This window comes from Cupressus sempervirens, chromosome 1 (genome assembly GCF_028749045.1).
Source record: "Cupressus sempervirens isolate cs-2001-9-10 chromosome 1, ASM2874904v1, whole genome shotgun sequence".
In the NCBI taxonomy this organism is placed as follows: Eukaryota; Viridiplantae; Streptophyta; class Pinopsida; order Cupressales; family Cupressaceae; genus Cupressus; species Cupressus sempervirens.
In genome coordinates, this window is record NC_143118.1 from 246,646,777 (window position 1) to 246,667,981 (window position 21,205).

Here is a 21,205-nt window from a genome sequence, read left to right on the forward strand (position 1 = left end):
GGATCTACCCTTATTGTTAGACTTATTGTCATTTTTCTTTCCTCTTTTTGCGGATCTCCCATGAATAGAAAGGGCTTCTTTTTCTGAAATGAAAGCCTTTCTCCGCATCTCCTCTGATAGCAGTGAAGGCACCACATCATCCATTTTGAAAGTGACTAACGTGCTTCTGAGAGCCATCACAAGATGGTCCCATGAATCCGGTAAAGAACACAAAAGTGTGTAGAAACGATCCTCCTCCTCTAACTTGACACCAGCTGATGTCAACTGTGCAGCCAGTAGATTAAATGCATTTAAATGATTCGTTAAGGATCCACCTTCCTCCATTCATAGAGAATACAAATTCTTCCTCAAGAACAACTTGTTCACCAAAGATTTGGTCTAATACACGGCCCCAAGTCTCTCCCATAAACTATATGTGGTTTTCTCATCTAGAACATTCAGAAGGACTGCATCAGTTAAACAGAGTCTTATGAGACCCTTAGCTTTGTAGTCTTTGATATCCCAATCTACTTGAGCTATAGTTTCTAGTATTGTAGCACTTGTAGTCGCTTCCCATAGGTCACGATCTTCCAACATGTCTTCCATCTTGAGTTTCCACAACTCAAAATTAGTGCCATTAAATTTCTCCACCTCCATTCTTCCATATGATGAACTCGCCATCTCAATATGCAAATAAGATTCAGTATGCTCTGCACAAGACTCCCACTCAACTTGAGATTAGCTCAAAAAACCCTACCCAACAACTAGGATCAAAAGTTGATCAAGCTCTGATACCACTTGAAAGGAAACTCAAGTGCGGAAATAGCTTCCTACACTAATCTCATAAGGAAAGTATGATGCAAATCCTATTAAAATCTTCTATACTTACAGATTCAATATCATGTAAACAAAAATATTGTAGCCAACCATGCATATAGAAAATAGACAGAGAAAGAAACACACAACACAAAGATTTGCCGATGGGGAAAAACCTTTCGGTAAAACAACCTGACCCCTTCAGAACCTGCACAATGTATTATCTTCAACAAAAGGTTACAATACACTTGCAGTGCAAGCTCAACATCGACAACAGAAGAATCCAGTAGCTATTCATAGTACCAACAATACACCTTTTTCGCATCACATCTCTTCACAACCCTAAAAACACTTATAACATGCACTTCACTTTTTAGGGCTACTCCCAAAGGTAAAATGTATTAGGGTTTTACCATTCTCTGAGAAAATAGGAACCCAAAATTTTTTTTTGGGGCGATGCCCCGAACCCCACTATTGGGGTAGAGTGTTTAGTACTCAAATATCTTAGTTGCCACATGTCTTCACCTGTCATTGAATCTTCCTAACATAGCTCTTACGTGTCATAGGAATCCGTCATAACCATTTTAGTCATGATCTCCTTACACACAATTCAAGATGTCGACACATCAACATTATTTTCAAGAAATACATTTTACAAAACAAATAATAAGAATAGGAATTATACAAGGTTGAGACACCTTACTCCTAACAGCCAAGAGTTCAGATAACAACTCCTACTTCAGGAAAGAACATGATAAAGAATCACCCATCTGAACAGATCATCAGAAGCAAAGACAAAGGTGTGATGAAAATAAGTAGAGTGAATGAAGAGCTATGCTTGATATCTCAAGTTGAGCCTAAGAATGAAGATGAAGCATGTAAAGATGACTATTGGAAGCAAGCTATGAAAGAGGAATTGGATCAAATAGAAAAGAATGGAACATGGGAATTGGTCCCCAAACTAGTAGACAAGAATGTGATAGAAACTAAATGGATATTTAGAAACAAGATGAATGAGCAAGGAGAAGTTGTAAGAAATAAAGCAAGATTGGTATGTAAAGGTTACTCACAACAAGAAGGAATAGATTATGAGGAGACTTATGCTCTAGTGGCTAGAATAGAAGCTGCAAGATTATTCTTAGCCTATGCAACACAAAAGAAATTCAAAGTATATTAGATGGACATCAAGTCAACATTTTTGAATGGAGAACTTGAAGAAGAGGTATACATTGAGTAGCCTAAAGGATGTCCTTTGACAGATGACAAGGACATAGTATGCAGATTGAGTAAAGCATTATATGGATTGAAGCAAGCACCCAAAACTTAGTATGCAAGGTTGGAAAAGCATTTGACAAAGCTCTAATATAGCAAAGGTATGGCAGATAGTAATCTATATTGGAAAGAAACTGATGATGGTTTGATGATTTTGGGAATATTATTTGATGACATTATATTTGGAGGAAATGATGAAGAAAGGAAGAATTTTGTAGAAGAAATGAAAAAAGAATTTGAAATGAGTATGATAGGAGAAATGAAATATTTCCTAGGATTGCCTATAGTACAGAATCAAGAAGGAATCTTTATTTCTCAGACTAAGTACTTGAAGGATTTACTAAAAAGGTTTGGTTTGGAAACATGTAAACCTATTGAAACACCTATGGTAACTTGACACAAGTTATCTACTATGGATGAGACACCTAATGTTGAGTAGAAAAAGTACTAATCTATGATTGGAAGTTTGCAATATTCGACTCACACAAGGCTGGATATAGCAAATGCAGTTGGAATTTTTGCAAGATTTCAAGATGATCCTAGAGAAGTACATTATGTAGCAATGAAAAGGATATTTAGATATCTAAAAAGAACTTCAGAATTTGGATTATGGTATGATAGATCTAATAATTTTACTCTAAGTGCTTATACTGATGCAGATTAGGTAGGCAGTATGGATGACAGAAAGAGCACTAGTGTAGGAGCTTTCTCTCTTGAAGGAAGATTTGTTTCTTGGTTAAGCAAGAAGCTGGATTGTACATCTCAAAGTATAGCAGAAGTAGAGTATGTTGCAGTAAAAAATAATTGCAATCAAGTTATTTGGATGAAGCAAGTGCTAAAGGATATAAGGATAGAGATCAGTGAACCTATTGTTATACATTATGAAAATACAAGCACAGTAAACATGTTCAAGAATCTAGTATTGCATTCAAGGACTAAGCACATTTCTGTTAAGTATCATATTTTGAAAGAAAAAATTGTAGAAAAGGAAATTAGATTGGAGTATGTGAGCAGAAAAGTGTAGATTGTAGATATATTCACTAAGCCTCTTCCCAAAGAGACTTTTGAGTATTTGTGAGGAATTCTTGGGGTTATACCCCTTCCTACATCAGAGTAAGAAGATGGAAGAGTGCATCAGTCTAGGGTAATAGAGCACCATTATTTGTTTGGACTAGATGCTGATGCTTCCTATATGGGGGAGTGTCTATGATGGATAGAGTCATTTAGGACTCTTATTGATGTTGTTTTGAAAGTTTCTTTTGACACTCAAGCTAGTAAGTATTAGTTTCTATATAATTTGATGCAGAGATGTTGGTTGAAAAAACCTTTGACATTGATGTCAATGGGGGAGAAGCTTGGCATGAAAAAAATCATATTATGGGGAAGAAGTATTGCATGAAAAACCCTATGCTAAATGGAGGAGAAGTTTGGCATGAATTTTTTATAATAGTTTGGTATAGAGCACATTGAAGTATATTAATGAGGGAGCATGATTAATGAAGAGGATTTGAAGATGGACAATCTTTTGTTGGTATTCTTGGAACTAGATGTTTTTTCATCTATGTTGCCGTCAATGCCAAAGGAGGAGATTGTTGGAAGATTGCTTTGAGGATGATATGTTACATTCATGATTGAGTTTGTCATTGATGTCAATGTAACATGTTTTATGTCTTCTATGGCATCTAAAAAAAGAATAATAGAAAGATCGAGTTGGTACAGATGACTAGTTGAGCATGATAACCACCCAAGGTTATGGGAAATACTTTGGAGTATTTGGTATATGCAGTTAATGTCGGAAGTAGAAAGGATAAGTCTAGAAGAAGTTATGTAAGCTTTGGTGATGTTTGTTTTGAGATAGAGTTTACATAGGCATTTTCTAGTAAACTTGTTATATCTCTTAGTAGAGTTGATATCTTGATGATCGAGGTTGAGGACATTAAGAAGAAATGTTGAGGATGATGTGGCCAAGCTTTCTTGTCATAATATTGTGCATATGAAAAGTTATTCAAGTTGCAAGGCATAAGATTAAGGTTATTGCTAAATGTAACGTGTTCTTAATTTGGTCCTATAATAATTAATTGAGAAGGAATAATAGCCAACTTAGGGAATTATTTATGGAATTGGTATAAAGGAAGGACATTTTCCTTTATCATGGAATCGTATGGATATTGAAGATGTGAATTGTAAAAGTACAAAAAGTGCAGAATGCAAAGTTGAGCAGAGCAGTGTAGATGTGAAGGAAACTTCATTTCCAAGGTTTTGTTGAGTGATCTGAGGTTCATGACCTAGTCTACAATGTCTGACAATGATTGGTCTAGTTGACAGGACATAGGAAAGGATAGAGGAAAGAAGAAGATAACAATAAATTACTTGTATGAGTAGTGAGCTCTTCTTGTAGTTAAAATTGCATGTTTGGACAGTGGGCTCTTCTTGCATACATTGTACCACAACTGCTAACAAGGTTGGAAAAAATCCTAATAGGGTTGGAATCTCCTAATAGGGACAAATTGTACTAAATATTGTAATAGAATTCTAATAGGGTCCATCCTCTAACAAGGAATATTTATATTAGTACATCATCTTGTGGGCATCATTCCCACTGGGGTTTTCCCTCTGATCAAGGGTTTACCTAGTCAACATTTCTAGTGTAATTGTCTATGTGCATCTTTGTATAGTTTCTAATTACTTCTATTTAATGGTTAAGTTTTTTTAAGGAAGATAAATGTCTTAATTGTTGGATAACTAATTCAACCCTCCCTAGTTATCTTGGTGGACTATTGTTTCTAACACTAGTACATTTGACCCCATTTTTAGACCAACATTTTTGACCATTATTAAAATGGGGTCAAATTGGTCAAAATATGCAATGAAAAATATGTTTAAAAAAAAAATCCATGCCCATGTTGGTCAAAATTTTGACCAACACTAAGTGTTGGTCAAAATTCAACTAGCACCGGCTTAATTAGGGAATTAAATGATTGCAAATCTTTGTTTTATTATTTACAAATTATGATCAAAACATATTCATTAGCACCGCTTATATTGTTAGTGGGAAAAATATGTTTTATGTTTATTTGTGTGTTATTAACACCAACTGTGTACTCCTCTCATTTTGGTTTTAGTCCCTTTCTTAGGAGGCCTCTTTAAGATATTGGTCTTGGTATATTTCAATGGTCTACGAATTTGATTCAATATTTATAACTAGTAATTGCACCTTAAGGTGCAATGGGTACACCAAAGATATATTAAAGTTCAATTCATAGAAGTATTTGGTCTTATTCTATTTGGATAATAATTTACAATAACACAAATGGATCGATCTATGTTTGAGTTAATTCATTACTCAAACAACCAAAGAGATTTTATTTAGGGTTTCCAATACATAGATTGTTCTTATTTGCATTTTGTTTAGTTTAAAGCATACATACATATTGGGTTTATTTAGACTAAGCGATATTTGAGTTTTCAATTTTTTGAGCTTTTAAAATGGATGGATGGAATGAAGCAAATGAGGTTGGCATGGAAAGAAAAAAAATTTCATTTTTGCTACTATCCATCATAAACCTCAATTAAATTTAGGTAAACTTATCAATGAGGAAGATAATCATGTTCTATTGTCATAATCCTTAACCTTGAATCTTATTGCAAATATTGAAGTATGATCTTAACCATAATTATAATTCTAAATAAAATCAGAACCCAAATTGTAAATACACTCCTAACCCTAGTCGCCACATAAATTGAAACCATTATCCTACCTCTAATAAAAGCCCTAACTTGAACCATAAAATTAGCTAAATTAGTAAATAAACCCTTAAACCTAACCTTAATCATAATCATAATCAAAATTGTAACCCTAACCATAATAAAATGCATGATGCTTACCCTTGCAATGACAACAATCCTAACCCTATACATAAAGATCTTGTTTACATGCATGTCAAGTGTAGAAGTTTGGTGAGCACTAATATATATTTTTAACCTATGATCAAAGAAAAATGAGATTATGGATTACAATTATTGCAACATACACTAATACACACCAAGAGGAAATGGCCACACAATGAAGAGTGCATGCCTATTTCAAGTGATCAAATTAAATCGATTTTCCTACATTAGAGTTAAGTAGATTAGATTGATTCAACTAAGATATTTTCACATCTATATAAATATTTATTTGAGTCTGAAATTAAAAGTATATAATTATTTTTTACCTAAATTATACATCCCTAATATAAGAAAGATGATTTCATTATACTTAAAAATACACCTATCTTCATCATTTAAATATACGTATTTATCATGTAGAAAATATTCAAAATTGGTGTATTCTTCTTATACAGTAGGACACAATTAGATTTATAGAATTAGTTAACAAAAAATATATTAATACTAAAATTCAAATATTAATAAATAATAATAACTAATAATTTTTTAATAGTTAAATTAAAATGAAGATAACTTTTAAAATTAATAATATTTATTAAGAAGTAACATCTTTATTAAAACTAAGAATACAAATACCACTAATTAAATTCGAGCATTTCTTAGAAGGCTAAGTAATATGGAGGACAAAATAAATGTTCCTTATTTGCAACCCAATATTGAGTAAATGGAATTTATAATTAGCACGATGATATAGCTTTCATAGAGGATATCCTCTGTGTGTAGATGTGGCAAATCGTCACCCCACTTTTCAGCAATTTTAGTGAATTGAATTCACGCACATTAAGGGCTCTTTACTCAACATAGGGCTGAGGTATTGTAAACCATAAACCACATGTACTCACGAGCGAGACTGAGTACATCAATTAGGTCTGGTATTTGTGAATATGCACTGACTATTTATAGCCCTGTAATATTCTCAGACCCGTGGTTCATGGATGCCTATTGTCAAGTGCTAAGAGTGGTTGAAGACTCATGACCACAAGGATTCACATCTTTTTTCTGTTGTCAAGTGCTAGTTGAAGACTTGTGAACCATAGTCTTTGTGGCAGTCTCGTAACATAGTTGCTCTCATGGCACACAACTGATATTTTAGATTTCCTAGGCTATTTGTATGAGCTAGAAGGGACACATGAGCAAAGACTTAGGACGAGTGCTTAGTGAATGTCTGGTGAGGAGGATGAGTGCTATTTTGTAAATGGAGATTTGATGTAGGGTTTGGATTAGGGTCAAGGTCTTTCAGTAATTTTTAGGCATCCCATGTTTAACCCTATTTTAGGGTTTATTTTATTTAGAGGGTTTTAGATTTATAAAATTGTTTTAACCATTCATAAGTTTTTTAGGGTTTTTTAGATTTATAAAATTGTGTGCTTACTGTAGCTACATAAATAGGTTTTATTATAATTTAGAAGGCTTAACGAGAATGATATGAGATCTATAGGTTTAAAATCTTATAACATTTCATCCAATTATGGATAAAGTATAGTTTAGACTAGATAGGATGGAAAATGAAATTATACATTTCATTAGAGTTTAGATAGAGCAATGGAATCCTTGGGTTGTGGGCCACACTACAACTTTAGTGAAAATGTCTGATTGTATTCATGTTATAAGAACTTTGTCTTTTTGTTTATTTCAATTCATGAAAATGAAGGGTGTACTATCATGTGTACAAATGATTGAGAAAGAAAAACAATTTCTAGCCACCCATGTGAAAATAAATGTTGGTCTTAATAAAAGACAAAGATATTGAGACATGGATGTAGTTTTTGGTCTTAATAAAAGACAAAGATATTGAGACATGCATGCAGTTTTCTTCATCGCAAAAATTTCCTATGTAGGTGTAGTGTGGTCCACCAAATTAGGCATTGATACCTTCATACAGTGGAAAGAACTACTAAAAGTTAATCATTTCATTTTCTCTCATGTTCTCTCTCCAAATTTAGATATTCTGGCATAAAAATTCTATTAACCAAAGCTTTACAAAATGATGCAATAACTTAAACTAACAATTTTTATTTGATTATCTTTAAGCTAGTGAATCTTATGTTGAAATAGCTGGCCTAGTCATTGAAGTTCTAAGAAGGTTGTCTTTTTAATTTAATGAGAGGATAATAAAACCCATTTATTCTCATTAAGCCTTCTAAATTATAATAAAACTCATATCCTGTGTTTTTTTTTTGTGCCACGCCTTCTACATACTTGTAACCCTAACACATAATGTGAAGTGTTTTTAGCACAATTCTTACTTGTAACCCTTGGATAGGGACATTAAAATCGAGCTCATCTTTTCATACCTAGAGAATTTAGTGGAACCATGGTAAGGATGAGAAGAAAACACTGCAGACTGATTGATATGTTAAAGCTCACAAAAATGTAAGGTATCTACTATTCTGACTGAGTTTCTTTTAGACTAGAAAGATATATGGGTTGCTTAATTTTACTGAATTGAGGATTTTGGTTTCTCTTATTTATGCCACTCTAGCTTAATTAAAAAGAAAAAGTGGTATAGGCTACCAATTCACTGTTCATAAAATTCCATAGCACCACTCTTGTTTCTTTTAGTGTAATCATTATCCTGGATGCAGGTCTAGATTTGAAAATCTTATTTTAAGTATTTGTACAGTCTAGAAGATAATTTATGAATTCTTAGTAATTCTTCATGATTGGACTAAAAAGTGGAGAATAGGGAAAGGATAACATGGATGATGGATAAAATATGTAAACAATTAGCTTTATTTTATTACTAGAAATATGTTTGCAGTGTAGAAGTAGATATTTCTCTTTACAAAGCAATTTTGAAAGTCACATTTGAAATTTAATGTTAGAGTTAGTTTCTCCATTGATTATTCAATACCAAATAGCAATTGATATCTCATTCAAAAAATCTAAATCTATGTTCCTAATTCCCTTGACAAAACATCTTTAATAAAAGAAAATAAAATAAAAGAAAAACTTTGACCTAGCAAAGATAGACAATGATATAAATATTCTGAAATGTATTTGCGAGAGCTTTCCTAAAGAAATTATTATATTGATATGGATGAGAATTAAAAAATTCTAGAAACTTCTACTAAACCAAGCACTAAAACTTACCATCTATAAACACTCAGCCACGTGAAATGGATGTCCAATGGGGCACAAACTCATAAATAAAAGAAGAAATAGTACAACCTCTATACATAGTATATTAATATAATATGGATAATAAAGATGATATTTTTACTGATCGTTATGATATTTGATTAATCATTAAACAAGAACCCAAAATGTAGTAATTTTGTTTGACATGATAATGGTACTAAGAGTTGAAGAAAAACAATGATGAACTGGTGTAAGCTTGTGTCTCTTAAGATCTTTTTATTAATGGGAAACATGCATCAGAGAAAATTGAACTATCCATCAAGCTCTTTGAGATGCTCATTGCTAAGGGGAACCCCATAACCAAATAATGTTATCATTCACACAATATTACAGAAAAAATCATTTGCAATTTATCAATGAACAAATTTATTACTTGACACCCATTTTAGTTCCATGTTTTAGTAGGATATGACTAATAATTGGTTATATCATGTGCAAAATACATAAGATGGTGATTATACAACAACTAGTGCAAAAATAATTTCATGTCATACATACAAACTAATGAACCTAGCACAACATCCTATGACATGTATTAGTTAAATTCTATTGTAGAAGCAACACCTAATAGTGAAATTATATGAACCTAATGCCTTTCAAATTAGACTTAAATCCAAAGTACGAAGAACTGCAAATGCAACAGAGGTTATGTTTTTTCCACCTCCTTTCGACCCTCATTGATATGTATGTTGGAAGTAATATTTGAGGTCTGTACTGGTCATTCATGGACATTTAATTTTTTTTTTCTCCATGGCTATATTTTGGGCTTCAAGAATTGTCACATTTTGCATAAACAATTCATAGTCCATATCTACATCAAAAAATAAAAAATAACAAGGATTGCTCCCACACTTCTTGTGAGTTCCTTGTCCCTGTAGACAACCTTGACTTTAAGGTTTCTTCATGACCATATACTTCTTCCTCTTCATGCCCCTATTCAAGACATAATCTCATTACTCCACCTTTCTCTTGCCATTCCTCAACTATGGCATTCATCTCATCCCACAAATCTGTCTCTTTATCAAGTCCTTGTAGACTTGCTGCTCCACCATCTTCAACACAATGTTTTACCTCACAATCATCCTCTAGAACCTTTATCTTAGTAGGTTCCCTCAACAACTTCCTCTTCTCAGTCAGCCTCTTAATGGGCCAAACAATATTTCTTGTCATGTTCATGTGCCAACTTGTGGCATTCTTCACCATCTCTCTTTCCAAGAGTCTTAACTCTTCATCCCTTAAGGCCTTGTCATCTTTGAGACTTCTTCCAACTTATCCTCCCAATGCCATCCTTCTTGGAATTCAAACATCTCATCTATGGCTTGTTTAACAAACCTATCCTCTCTATTTTTAACATCATCATATAAGGGACATATGACTATCCCAACTTGAATATCTCCACCCATGCACTCTTCTATTACCTCAGCAACCTCTGAGATATTCTCCTCTATCCCTGTCTTCTCATCTTTTTGAGCCTCTTCCTTTTGTGGCTCAACTATCACCATCTTCACTATCCTATGTTCTTTAGGTGCTAACTTCTCCATATGTATCTGCACTTGCATCTCTGTCTCTTCTTCAACTGAACCAGTCATCTCGACCACTACCCTCTTTAGGATCTTTGTTTGATCCACAACTCTGTGTGCCTCAACATAGGCCTGATGTACCAAATCAATTGCTATCTTTTTGTCTACCTTATCTTCTTCTTGTTCCCTTTGTCCTAGGAACCCCACTCTTTCAAACAAGAAACTAGTTAGCATCTTCCATGATGCTTCATCTTCTTTCAAATATCTCAATATCACTTTTTTTCCACCATGCTTGAAGGTGTAACTATTCAATGCCCCATCATATAATGTATGCTTCTCTACTTTCCATGCCCTCCTAGGATTAAATGGAATGCTATCAATGGAATAACATCACATAAAATAGAATCCTCATAGGTTCCAATGCTGAAAGGAACATATACTTGCCTTCTAACCTCAACTTGGTGTCTATCATACAATCCTTGTGCCATGTAAGGTCTTCTATGCACTAGTTGTTGTAGGTTCAACTTCTCAACCATCTCAACTAAAACAAAATTGAAAAATGAACTGCTAGAAATTACCATTCTGCAAACCTTACCCATACATTTGCATTGTGTTCTGAATTGCGAGTATCCATGAGTCTCCAAATCTATATTCATGATGGCTTTAACTTATTTTACCCTTCAACCTAACTTCCTTTACAAACTAAGATCCATCAAAATTTGAATCACCACCTTGGAATATTCTTAAAGGATAATTCAACTTCAAGGTTCAACAAGGGATTCTAAGTCTTCAAAACCTTAGTTTGCCTCCTCCTCTTCTCCCAAAGAATCTTCTGTGTGATCTATCCATCTATGCCTGCCCTTTGCCCCCTCTATCTCTCACACCCTCCTTTTTTTTTTGTGAGGATGAGAAAGGAACTAGAAAGACTTATCTTCATATGACTTACAATTATCTTCATAATAGATTCTCAACCTTCAATTTCTTCTCCACCTGATCCTAGGTGCTTGGCTTCGTTCCAACACCAAGAATAGTAAAGGAAGAGAGGATAAAAGGAGATTAAATTTATTTCTTATTTTCACTAATGATTTCTCTCCTTATCTAAATTAATTTATAAATATTGCTTCTTGATAGAATTAATTCTTTTCCCACATATTATGTGTCTATTGTAGCTTGTTCTTTTTGTGGGGACAAAGATGCAACATGTTATTGAAAAACTTGCACTAGAGAATGTGACTGGAAGTGGACATTTATCTGGCTCAAAGATCAAGCCACAGGATGAATTGTTTTGGTTTAACAAGCCAGAGTTGCTTCTTTCTCTGATCCATTTCATACTTTTCTAGGTATAAAATACTATAGATTGCTTTTGTGTTTACTCTTAGTCCCTATGGCATTGAATTGGGTTGGGATAACAATGTGTTCTCTTTGGTGTGTGATTTTGGAGAATGCATTTGAGCTGGCTTCATTCTTTTGGTTTTGGGTATGGATTAGAATACACATATCTATAGGAGCTCCTGGTCTTTTATTATATATTACCAAAAAGTTTTCTACATTATCTATTGTAAAATTATTTTAAGATATCTTTGTAATCACTTTTTATTTTTAATGTCTTTAATCAATGCAGTGGCAATTTGGATATAATTCATGTTATCTTAAGAATCACATGCTTGTCTATGTATGTCTAATTTTGGGGTATGAAATTGATTATTATCACTAATTTGTAAGATTTTCTTAGGGTCCTTTAGACTTAGCTTATGTCTATTATTTTGATGAACAACTTTGCAATGTAGTTTCTTTGTAGCTTCAGTACTCTACCACTTCATGCACTTGCTACTTAGGTAATCCACACACTACTTACCCTTTCAAGAATTTTAGAAGGCCTTCAGATTGCTTTTGATAATATATAAATGAGAAGACACACATACATAACACTTTGCACAAGGGCTACATGGATTCATATTTGGTCTATTGAATTCTTAATCTCCCACCTTGGTTTTTGCATGTACCTCTCTCTCTCTCTCTCTCTCTCTCTCTCTCTCTCTCTCTCTCTCTCTCTCTCTCTCTCTCTCGCTCTCTCTCTCTATCTATGTGCATTATTTCCTACAAACATTAAAACACAATGTTCCAGCTTTAGTGGTTCTAGACTCTAGTGTTTTTGTTATTGGTTCCTCTATTTTGCTATAGTTAAAATATATCATATCTATACTGATGCTTTTGAGGGTGACTGACTAACAGTATTGAATATTCTTGGCTTCAAGCATATTATATGTGGGTAAGCCTTATTTTGGTTTCTTCAAAATTTTAATATGCTTCATGAAAAGTATGTTTTTTAGTTTATTTTTATTTTTTGCCACCTTGATAAGATTTACTATTTATGGTAGGTTGGTCATTATTGAATGGTTGCTTGTGATGGGAGCATTTGTTCTCAGTAGTGTGTTTATTGCACTTAACAAGTAAGTTCCCATTTGTTGAATTTGAGTTTATTATAAATGCTATGATTATTAATCTATATCTACTCTACCTCTGAGTATGTTTGGTTGAAACTATGATTCTAAAATTTGTTGGTGAAAAAAGATTTAGATTTAAAAGGGGTTAGTGTTATTTCTATAAAGATTAGGATATTAAAATCTTTTTACTAGAGATAAAATCTAAGGCTTGATTAGAGGGTTATTCAATTATCTACAGAAGTAACAAATAGCCTAATTAGCTAGAGTTACTTTTGTATCTATGAGGCTTTAAAATGACTAGAGCATGGATATTTGGACCTTTCCTGAGGGGATCTATAGCCATTGGATTATACCTGTTTATATTGATTTTCTTCCTTTGTAGCTATCTTCATATGAAGATTATTATAGATAGAATAGTATAGTATTCTTTCTCTAGGTCTTCACTTCAAGTGTTATACTTTATTAGACAGTCTTATACCTCAACCTTGGTCTTATACCTCAATCCTGGTGTTTGTTGTAAATCTAAAAGGATGAAGCTCAAAAACTTGATTTTAGGTCCTAGGGTATAATAGACATTTCCAAATTTGTAGTATATTTTTCCTAAGATATCTCAATATTTAAAAGTTGAAATGTCTCCTTTCGTGGTCAAATGTGCTCGTGAGTCTAGGCCTCAAATTTGTTAAATTGGGATGAGGTTCCCCATTTGTGAAAAATGTCAAATGTTCTAACAAGATAATAGAAATAAAAAATTATAAATAATTATTTATTTAAATATTAAATAATTCAATTGCTAAAAAATAGTAGAATCACATTGGAAGAAAACCCTGAAAATGGGCCGCCTTAATAGAAAAAGTACAATTGAATTGCATTAGTGAATTAAAAAAAACAATTAATTTTAGTAGAATTCACATTAGATTGTTTAAAAATCAAGTCATATAGTATCTAAAAGAGCTAAAGAATGTGTTTTTTGGGTGTGTGTAGGTTCCAATTCGTATTCAAGTCATATCTGATAAAGTGATATGACTATATATGCACCTGGGTAAGGTCTAGTCACATTCTATTTGGTTGGGGCAGCTTGGTGAAAGATGTATTTCTTTGACCACAAAATTGTCTTACATGTGGACATATTTATAGTAATCTTAGAATATAGCTCAATGTGAAGCTGGGCGATTCCATTCTTAATAGCTAATTGGCTACCTGTTTCTATTAGTTAGTTTCCATGTAGAACAACCAACCCTAGAAGCTTTTTGCAGAGTTATTGAACCTAAATCAGAACCATTTAATTTTGATGTCATTAATGAGCATAGAAGAGAGGCCTATTTATTTATTCTACTCTAGGATTTCTACCTGGATTGAAATTTTGATGCTAGCCTTTGTTATTGTTTGGAGTATGCCAAGAAAATTTGTTTGATTTGGCTTGTGTATTTTTAGTGAGGATCCTTGTATGGGATTGGTTTTTGAATTTGTATTTGAATACATGCCCTTTATTGGTTGTACAACTTTTTGAATCCTCCACTATAAGATCCCCTTCAACAGCCATGGTAAATTCATCATATTGCCACTTCTAAGGTCTTGAAGTGTTTCCCTATTTGATTTTTAGAATAATGTTTTCCTTGAGGAAAACATTGCTATACATTAATATGTTTCGATCTTTTAGTCATATTCATTAGTTGATGCATTAATCAAATTAGTCATTTCTATTAGGATTAGTCAAGGTATGCTGCTAATAGCACCTAAGTAACTTTAACCTTGTGACATCTCTTTGAGGCATTTTGCAAATAATTAAGATACATTGTCTATAACTCCACATTTTGCAAACATCTAGGCCCTCTAGAAATTATAGGATCATTTTAGTTACATTTGCAAACATTAATCAAAAATTTCCATATGTGTAGATATAAACATTAACTACAACATTTCCAATTTATTTGTAGATATATTTTCTTGTGAAGAAAGACCACACCTAACAATATGAACCCATAACAAAGTAATGAGACAATGGCTGCATTGTGGGCTCAGTTCTAATCACAATAGCCCAGAGTCATTGTAGGCAACATGGTCACATTGAAGGGGGTCACGATTTTCATCCATTGCTGAATGTGGATTTCCTACTAGAGGAACATGGAGGTGTGAATATCCAAGCTAAGGATAACATTTCCATGAAAGAAGATGATAATGTGCTAGAGGACATGATTGAAGAAGATGGTATTAGGGAAGGTGATGAAGAGACTCACAATGATGGTACTAGGGAATCTAATAATGATGATGAAGATGGTCCTGATATAACTTTACTTGAGAAGGCACACGGACCCTTATATGAAGGCTCCCAAATAACTCTACTCTCAGCTATAGTGTTGTTGGTGAACTTAAAGGTTATGAATGGTATATCCAATGTAGCAATGCCATGTATGCTAAGGTATGTCATTTTTATCATCTTCAATGTTAGCATATAATTACTATTCATTATATTAACAATGCATATTTGTTGTTGTAGGTTGATTAGTGAGTTTTTCTTACCACCATCAAAAATTTTGCCTTGTTCGTACCGAGAATTATCTAACATTATGAATAAGATTGGAATGAATTATTAGACAATACATGCATGTCCTAATGATCACATTCTATATCATAAACAACATGAATTTACAATAGAATGCCATAATTTTCATATGAGTAGATATCGTTAAGATCAAATAACAAAAAAAGTGCCACACAAGATTCTTTAGTACATTCCCATTATTCCACGTCTTCAATGATTATTTAGGTGCACTAGCTTAGAACAATTTATGGATTACCATGCATGAAATAGAAGTCAAGAAGATATTATGTGAATTCCTATGGATGGTTCTACATTTAAAGAGATAAAAGAAACATGGCCACACTTTAAAGAAGAACCTTGTAATTTGAAGCTTTCATTGGCAGCAGCCGGTGTTAATCCATATGGAGATATGAGATTTGTTTACTCAGTGTGGCCTATTTTTGTTATTAAGAATAATATTCCTCCTTGGATGTCCATAAAGAGGGAGCACATAATGTTGTCAATGATTGTGCCAGGTATTTTTTCATTTTATAGTCATCTAAATTAATTTATAAATAGTGCATGAAAATGGTCATAATAATTATGTAATGTTTATGTTCATTCAATTACTAGGTAAATACCAAGTTAAAGATATGAATGTGTATATTGAGCCTCTAATTGATGAGTTGTTTAAGTTATGGAATGGCATCACTATGTATGACATCTCTAGACCGATAGGACATCGACAATTTCAATTCCATGCAATGCTTGTATGGACAATACATGATGCCCCTGGGCTAACTCATTTTTGTGATATGTTATATTGTTAAGATCACATATTTTTGGTCTGTTATAGTGCTTACATATTACTATCAAATGCTTAAGTTGCACATGATAATTGTACATGATCCAATTATACATGATCTTTTAGGTCTTCAGACAAAGGGAAAATTTGCATGTCCAGTTTGTGGTCTAAAGATGAAATCTTGTCATTCAAGAAGTTTAGGAAAGCAGGTGTTTGATGAGTTTAGACACTTTCTCCACAATAATCATAGGTACCAAATTGCCAAAAAACATCTTTTCAATGAGAAAGAAGAGACATAATTAAGGCCATGAAGAATGACACCTCATCTATGGAAGTTGGAATACGATCGACTAAATCATCAAGGTAATGTCCATTTTGTTGTTCAAAGTTTAAAATTTGTATTTTGATATTGTCTTATATTTACTGATGCTATAATTGATGCTCGTGAAGGTTTTCAAGGCATCAATGACCAACTTCCTAGAGGAATGAAAAATTATCTTACTCAATTTAGTAGGTTATCGTACTACAAGGATCTCTCAATTGTGCATTTGTTTGATGCTATGAATATTGAAAAGAATGTAATAGAGACACTATGGAAAATTTTGGATTGAAGGCATGATAGAAAAAAATTGCCAAAATTTGTATTGACATTCATGAATCCAATCATTGACTAAAAGCTTTCATTGAATCAAATAGCAATGGGGACTGCATAAATACAAGTGCCCTTCCTTGGTTATTAATGGAACAACAAATTGATGCATTAAAAGAAGTCATAAAAAAAAAAAAATTTCCAATAGGATTTGTTGCAAATATAAGCACTCTTCTATCAAAGAAAGGTGATTTTGGGCCAAGGTTGAAAACACATGATTGGCATACCTTCGTCAAGGTAAGTCATGTTCTCTATTTATAGTATATTTGTAAGATTGAATGTAGTAACTATTGTATTATTTTATAATATATTGAAATGATCATTTTTTAATGATTGTAGTTCGTCCTACCTCTATCCCTTCCACAATAGTTTGACAATAGTATTAAACAAGTTATATATGATCTTGAAAAATACATAAGGTTAGGAGTGTTTTTTCTTAGATTTGTAGCTTTTTATTTGAAATCTATTGTATAATTTTATTTGAAATCTCATTTATGTGTTTTTGTGTGTTTAATCTCTTTTAGGTGGTTATCATCTAAAGAAATTGATAAAAAATATATAAAATATTGGAAGAGAAAAATTCCACAGCTTATGTGTGAAATGCAAAAGTATATATCTCAACCTTTTTCAATGCTCAAGAACACTACCTCATACATCAAGTTGAAGAGATTGAATTGTGTGGACCTGTACAAGCTAGATCAATGTGGATGGTTGAGAGGCACTTGAAATTTATGAATGGCTTGGTTCGAAAAAGAGCACATCCTAAGGGTTCTATGATAGAGGGATATATGATATACCAGACCATGGTGTACATTAGTGAATATCTTCCAAAGTTTGCAGCAAATATCCATGTAGATCACATTTGGGATCTCAACTCTAATGAAAAATTTGAAGGGGAGTACCTGATGGGGAAAGGTAAATTGAGGGGGGTGAAAGGTAATTATAAGTTTTTTTTTTGTAGTTTAATAATTCTTATCCATCATCAATATATAGAAGTTGTTTCTAACTGGTGTAATTGTCTTCTTTATAGTTGGTCGTGAGTGGGATGCACTACATTTGTATATTGAAAACAATCTTGATTGGATGACAGTATGGATTGAACAGTCTCAAGCAAATGGTCGCTCATTAACATGGGATGGTGTTGCATCATTGGTTAAAGAAGCTCATCGTAATGGAGATCCTAATGTTATGCCAATGGTACTTGATCTAATACATGGCTTAAGAGATACAAAGGTACACATAAGATTACTAATCATGAGACATAAGTTTAATATCAACTCATAGATTGATGCAAATAATCTTGACATGTTTGAATAATTGTATGTCAAACACCACAAAGCTATGTACTACCATGACTATAAATTCCACATGAAAAAGTTAGACAAAATGAAGAAAACATGTGATTATGGGATAAGTGCTGTCTTTGTGGTCACCAATATTTCATCTAGCACTAACATACATCCTCAACAATCTAAAAATTGATACTATGGCATTTTGGATGATATACTTGAGTGTGACTTTAATTCATTCAAAATAGTGCTATTTGTTGTCAAATGGTTCAAGTTACAACTGAATTGAAATGATCCTGATAGGACTATTATTGAACATGATAGTGGATTTACTATGATTAATACAAGGTCATTTGAGCCAGTCAGAGATGAGCCCTATGTTCTTCCAAGACAATTTGAGCAAGTGTTTTAATTTGTTGTTCCACACAAAATAGGTTGGTCATTTGTTGTTAGACATGACCTAAGAGGAAAGCCGATAAAGTATAATGTGATCGAAGAAGAAGATATTAAAGAACCATAAGAGGAAGTAAATGATTATCAAGAATGACAGTTACCTAGTGATGATGAAGAAGAAGATGGTGATGATTTTGGTCATGTTGATGATAATGGTGATAATGATGATGATGATGCTAATGATGATCATGATCATGGTGATGAAGATGGTGATGATCATGGTGATGATGGTCATGATGATGATGGTGATGAAGATGATGATGGTGGTGATGAAGATGGTGGTGGTGGTGATGAAGATGGTGGTGGTGACGATGATGATCAAAGTGACAAGTATGATGATGGTGATGATGATGATGATGATGGCATGGATGAAGCTCATAATGATCAATGAAATATTTAGGTAGGATCAATGTCAAATATTTTTTTAGATATACACATTAGTTACATTAAATTTTTAACTTAAGACAAATGATTTACATATACAATCTACTTTATTATTAATATTTTTTTGGTAAGTCTATTACTTTAATTTTTCTATTGATTTCTAAGACTTACTAATTTTTTTCACAGGGCAATATGGATCCACCATCTCAGACGCCTTTAGTAGAGGTAAACATTAATTATTGTAAATTTTAATGTTAATATAGAAACAAATTTCATATTATTATGTTCTTTTCTTTATGTCTTTGGAGTTATTTTAATGAAATTTTATTGATATTTGATGTCACAAATGATAGGAAAAAGCTAGAACGACCACTGATCAAATGCAATCTAAGATACGAGCATCATATCTACATGACATCACCCTTAGTGTTGACCCTATGTTCATCACCCAAAAAATTAAGCAAAGATACATTGATGAACTTGTTAACATTATCATCAAGGGTGACAGAATCGAGGAGAAAGAGGCACTGAGAACATAATTGGATCATAGAATCCAATCTTTGAAGGTAAGCAGTAATTCAACTAAAGAAATAATATAAGTTCAATAGATATTAATATTTTATAGTATCTTATGGATCACGATCTCTAATTTTATGTTTTCTTGTATAGACATATGTGCCAGTTGTGACATCACATGGTGAACATGGTGAGGGTTGTTGCACACAACCTTTGTGTAACACTTTGTTTGTTTTCAACAAAATTATAACACTTACCTTTTTTTTTGTGTGGACATTTCTAGCTAGCATCCCATTTGATCTTTATCCATTGGAAATGCCTTTGCTAACAACATTGTATTCTTTAGCTCATGATGAAGTGCGGACTCCTCCTTTGGTTGGCGGTCTAGTATTTGCCTAGTGCATTATCGACAACAAGGACCATGAAAACATAACTGTCTATGCCCACTAGAACTAGTAAAACCTTGTTTTTCTATATTTTTTAACGAGAACTAAATCAAGGACCAATTCAACATATATGTCTCCCATAAAAACTATTTTATGAAAAAAGATGCTTTACTAGGAGATATATAGGATGGTAATTTTTTTTTGTATATCAGTAAGATGTTGTACTTGTGATATTTTAAAATATAGATATAGCTAAGTTTCATTCCTTAATTTAATTAAATGATAACTTGTGATATATTTGAGATATAGCATTATATATATAACTTTGCAAAGACTGAATAGACCCAATAACTTCCCATAACTGACTCCTCAACTAACCCTAATTTCTAAAAAACTCATTATTGTATCAATGACACTAATTTTTGTCCTTTAATGAATCTACAAGTATTCAATAACCTTACAATCTTCTAATAACACTAAAAAAAAGATTGACTCTGATTTGGCTTAGTACTTTGGAGAGGTATTCCCAAACTCACCCTACTTCAATGACTCTTTGAAAGTCTCTCTTCACTTCACTAACCTATTAGCCTTTCAAATCCCAATGATTACCAACCTTGCCTAATTATACTTTGAACTCATAGACAACAATTGTAAACTAGTTACTGCCACACTCAAGTTGCACCAAAAAAATCACTATTATATGTGGCAGTCTTACCAAACTCTGCCTTTACTAACTTTGTTAGACAAAAAAAAACACCAAGTCTTTGACTAGAAAAAAGGTGTCAATATAATGTGTCTCAAACATCTAAAAAAACTTCCTAACAATCAACAAACAAACCAACTCCAACACAATGTGACAGTCCTATGTCTATGCATACCTAACAGGCCAAATTAGGCTTGATGACAAAAAAACTATAACAAAATGGGTGCATAGATAAGATGTTGTTGTTAGGATTACTCTAGGAACATCTCATAAATTTGATTGTACCATTTGATTGATCAAACTCTCTTAATTCAGTCTATGAGTTCATATTTGATTATTTCTAGGCCAAACTTACTCAACAGTTTGCCCCAGGGCATGGGTT

The 21,205-nt window shown here is 32.8% G+C and overlaps 1 pseudogene; it reads right to left on the reverse strand.

The window, feature by feature from the left end:
- Positions 1-10,745, reverse strand: part of LOC149577079 (26S proteasome regulatory subunit S10B homolog B-like) — a 44,597-nt pseudogene extending 33,852 nt beyond the window's left edge.
- Positions 10,746-21,205: the final 10,460 nt, after the last annotated feature.